The sequence below is a fragment of the Thunnus thynnus genome, chromosome 1, assembly GCF_963924715.1.
Source record: "Thunnus thynnus chromosome 1, fThuThy2.1, whole genome shotgun sequence".
NCBI classification, from domain to species: Eukaryota; Metazoa; Chordata; class Actinopteri; order Scombriformes; family Scombridae; genus Thunnus; species Thunnus thynnus.
In genome coordinates, this window is record NC_089517.1 from 13,535,737 (window position 1) to 13,541,134 (window position 5,398).

Consider the following 5,398-nt stretch of genomic DNA (forward strand, 5'->3'; position numbering starts at 1 on the left):
GGCTTCAAAACTAGTTGTGATGAAACAAATCATGCTTGTAGGTCCGCCCCGTAAGACTGGATTTTCAATGAGTACAGAGTACTTTCCACTTTCTGTAGATCGATGTGAAAACAGACTTCTAGTGTCAAACTCTGCACATACATCATTTCACACAGTGAAGCTCAAACATACAACTGTAGGAACAAGAAGAAAATCACATTTTTGAGTGAAGTTAGACTTTTAAGTATTTCTTCATAACAACAAATAGTGTTGGTAAATTGGCAGTAGCCTAATCAAAGTTGAAGTTTGGAACAAAAAAAAGAAAGTTATTCTCTATTTAGAGTTTAACACTCAAAAACTGAGCTGGTCTGCTCTATCAGGACTGTATGGGTGCAGTTTTTAGTGTCAGTGACCTGGATATATTGGCAAACAACCCCACAACTGTCATCAGGTTCAAATGTGGCTACAGTTTGATTGGAGCAAGTTTTTATCACCTTTTTCCAGTTGAGTCACGCCCACTTCAAACCAGTGAGAGGAGCACAGACAAAAATAAAGGAATCTCTGCTGTAAAATAACAAATAACTTTGGCAGAAAATAGTGTGTTTATACGGGGTCACACTGCTAATAGTAAGAGGCTGATAGCCTTTAAAGCATTGCTATATTATTTTAAACCTGCATTAATTTTTTGGCCAATAGAGGACAGCAGACACAAGTTGTGAACACAACTAACGTATCATGTTTTAAGTTGATATTTAAAAAAAAAAAAAAAATTAAAATTCAATTGCTAAAAAATTAGTTAGCATGACGTGACCCACCAGTCACATGGTGGGTTCATTGCTGGAGAGACTGAGTAACAGCTGCAGGTTGAGGGCCAGTTGATTTTCTTCCCCATTGTTTCATCTGTGCGGCCTTGGGTTGAAAATCTGATTAATTAATTTTTTAATTTTAATAGCTTTGGTACTTTCAATACTATCAAAAATCTATAATTAATGGAGATCATATCGTTTTAAACACGTGGTATCTAAAAAGCATCAAAGTATTGATTCTTTTGACAACCTTAATTTTCTGGTATTTTTGAGTTGTGGACTGTTGGTAAGGACAAAAGAAGACATTTTAGGGACATTTGGGAAACAGGATTCGACATTTTTCACCATTTTCTCATATTTTATAGACCAAACAACTAATCGATAATGAAAATAATAGTTAGTTGCAGCCCTAGATGGCTCTCTATTCATCATTCTTCTATTCACCATTGTGAATTCAGTTTCAGGACCCTGAAACTGCAGCAGCTAAATGAAGCTCAGCTATCATTAATTTAATTATTTACACCTGTGCTTTTCCTACTGTGACATGTCGTCTTATGTAAAAAAAAGGCCTCTACATTAATTTTGAGTTCTCACTTCACACTGACCAAACACAGGTTAAAATTTTACATCACACTTTGCTTACTTGAAACCAAAAGTGTATTTGAGTCGTGTGTAGGTGCCGGTAAACAGGATTTCACTTTCTGTAAGGTGATTTCTTTACACCTGCAGAGAGGCTCTCCACAGTACAGCTCCCACAATTCCTCGGCCAAAAATAAGAGAGGACAAATAACCCAATCAGTGTCCACCAGTTCAAGCGTTCCTGGGCCACCCCTGGTGCCTGTCAGGCTTGCAGAGATAATTGTGAGAAATCAGATTTGCTCTTGTAGAATATCTGCTGTTTATCATTTAAGCTTTTTTCCCCCTGCGCCGCCACCAAAAACACCTCCCCTCATCCCTCTGTCTCTCAGTATGGGAGTGTGAAATTCCCCCTCCTGCCATCTCATTTACCTACTGTGGTGTCACCAAACTCAACATACCAGAGGACGGGAACACATATATGATCAAAACAAGCTTTAGCTGCACACATGTGTAGATGTGATGAACCAGTAGCAGTTATTTCTCATGGGACTGGTTTGATTGACACAAAAACCCACATTTCCTGACAATTATTTAGTAGCCCTTCATGGAGTAGTTACATAAATAGATGTGTTACAGAGAATTTAGGACTGTGTCCACGGCCGCTTTGGTGGTGATGTGACCAGCATGCAGGGATGTCTGTGCGCCCTGCCTGCCTCCCTTTGTGTCTCAGTGGGCAGAGGATGTTTATATATGCTCTGTGTGAGCTCAGAAAATATGGGCTAACAAGTTTACAGCATCCGAGTCATCCATTTTATGAATCTTTACTTTCTGATTTGTGTCAAGGAGACAAATGGCATGATATTTTAAAATGAGTTTTAATAATGTTGATTTTATTTTTTTTTTGCCCTTTGAGTATGGAGTTGGCAAAAGTATGCTTCACAGGAAAACTTTGACTTTTGTTTGCTTGTAGATTTGCTTTCTGTCAATGAAAATGATTGTGGTTTCTTATTGAAGCCCCCGGGGGCTCAAGAAGTCGGTCATATGGATATGCAGCAACTAGGACAATGCATAACATTACACACTTCTAATTTATTTATTCTGTTTCATTTGAATATTATCTCTGCATTTTCACAACACAAAAACATCGCTGCATTCAATTTAATACCAATTTTGTAGAATAATGCATGCAAAATCCATCCTAATGCTATTGATGATTAATTTGCTTGGACAAATCTTTGGTCACTTTATGCCCCTTACTCATTTAAGGTGAAGATATAAGGAAAGTGTTTCCGATCTCAAATCAACAGTGACCCCCCCCCGACACAGTGCTCTATGCTTTCACACGTCTTGCCCCCATCGCTACAATGCTACTTCTCTGTAACGCCATTAATATTTTATGTGATCATGGGCCTCCATAAGCAAATTTCAGTCCCTAGCAAGTTGAGCCAAAGCATGATTAATTTAGTATTTATACCCGACAACCCTTTAAACAACAGAGGGCCCCCTGGCCACAAAGCAAGGCACAGTTTGAAACAAAACTAGCAGCCTCTAAATCATAATTGGCATAGTCATTCAGGATCATTTGAGTTTGGGGACACTTTTTTTCCGTAACACCAGCTGCAGTTTTGGTGAGGAATCAGTGCCCATGTGAGGGCCAGTTGTAAAGCTTCACCTGTAAAATTTTATGTTACGTTAAGGAAACCCCCTCTCCATCATCTTCAGTTTGTCTGCTTAGTGGACATGTTGGCAGGAAATACTGCTGTGTTAGACTTAACAAAGCCCTTTAACCTCGCCTACTGGCCTCTGATGGACCACAGATCCCAGGTAACCCTGCTGGCAGGGAAATGCCATCAATAAATCAAGACATGGCTGCCCTGAACCTGCAGATCACAATAAATCTCCTTCAGTCATGATGCCTCAACCACAGAGCTGCAGCTAATCTGTTTACAACTGAAAACATGTCCATGCTTGGAGCCAGTACGTCCTGAATTTTTATTTTTTGGATTCAGTCATTTTAGAATATACTTAGAATAACTTCATTTTTTTCTTTTTTTCCCATTGTGGGGTACGTATCTCTTAATCTGCAATATATTGGTTGTTTTTTCAGTGCTTCTCAATATATACAGACCCCCAGAAAACTGAGAAATAGGTTAATTTCACAATAATTGAAAACTAATTTCTATCCCAATTTCTGATCTAGACTGAGTAAGAATGATAGTTCCACTCAGTTGTTTAATTTGTACCAAATTTATCTCAGTCCAGCAGTTTAATACTAAATCCATTGACGGAAGAAGTATTTTGATATTTTACTTGGCTAAAGCAAGTAATAAGTAAAAACAGCAATACAACGGTATGAAATTACTTAAAGGTATACTATGCAGGATTTGTTGGTTACTGTTTGTAAACACAGCATTTAAAGCTGGCCCCTCCTCCCCGGCTCAGCGTCTCTCTCCTCTGCTCTCTGTGTCTGTGTGCACAAGGGTGGGGCTGAGCTACACACGCACACTCGCATGTACACACACATGTGCACACACACGGAGCAGACAACAGTCTGCTGCAGATCACAGTCCACAGCAGCTGAATGGAACAGACTTTACTCAAGTCTACTACAATTGCTCGCTGCCGTAAGTGCAACAAAATTGCGCTGTGTCCACCATTTTCATAGTGTCCTTTTGGATGCGTGCTTATGATGCGGCACCTGGTCTCTACATTTTTATACACTCACCCCCTGTGCACTGTTATTGGCTGAGTGCTACATACCCACTGCCCAGAGGTTGACACACAGAAATGTCCCACACACAGTTAAATAATAAGAAAACAATAAAATATAGGCAGAGGGAAGGGTTTTCAGATACATACACTGACACACACTTTTAGTGGGTCATAAGTGATGATTCAGAAGGATTACTTTTGTATACATTGTTTTTTTTTTTTGTTTTTTTTTTAGGAAAATCCTGCATCATATGCCTTTAATTAAAAGTACAAGTTCTGTTTTCAAAAGTTTACTTAAGTAAAAGCAGTGTCATCAAAATATAAAGTTTCAAAAGTATGTTATATTTTCATGTGATATCTAATATTGGTTTATTACCAACGTATGTGTAAAGAGTATTTTAATTGAAAGGAAGCTGGAGCTTATTTTAACTACTTAATATGCTGTAGTAGTATCTATAAAAAATATTTCATAAACTGATTAGATGTTTTGGATGGAAATTATATTCTGAAAAGTCACTGGTAACTACAGCTGGAGTATATTGTGAAGTAAAAAGTACAAAATTTCCTCTGAAATTGTGGAGTAGAAGTATAATGTAGCATGACATGGAAATAAAAGTACAAGTATGTGAAATTTCTTTTTAAGTACAGCACTTGAGTAAATTTTCTTAGTTACTTTCCACCACTGACTCAATAGGCTTTCTTCACAGGAGACATTTGGACTTGTCATAGTAGGAAAAGCACAGGTGTTACTGATAACATTAACGATTGCTCTGCTTTATTCATGTATCCCAGCATGACTCTTTCACATAAAAAAAATGCAAATAGTGGAAACAAGTCATGTGACTAGACGCTGTGTGTGGCTGTGAGTGATGCCTTATCTGCAGTCTACTTTTCCCCTGTTAAGATGTTATTGCCGTATGTCATTCAGAATCGAATTAGGCTATACACTAACATGATCACTGTACAGTTCAACTTCATTAAAGATAATCTCTGTGCAGACACCGCTGGACACCGCAGGCCCCTCCTTCTGCCCTCTCTGCCGTCATTGATTGGTGCAGTGATTTGCAGCATGTAATCCAATGCTTTGTGACAGGTTGTAACTGAGGTTAAAGATGGCAATTTAATTATGTGTCAGAGGTCACATTAAAGGCTGACCCTTGACCCCTACCACAAGACTCTGCTGATTAGTGACAACCTTGTGTTATTGTTTGAAGTGAACCACCTAACAGACAGGTCTGATACCAGTGCGGGACGACAGATAGTGAATTTCTGGGGTTTCCTAAGCATCTTATCATGATGTGTTGGATGTTAACATCTTGTGT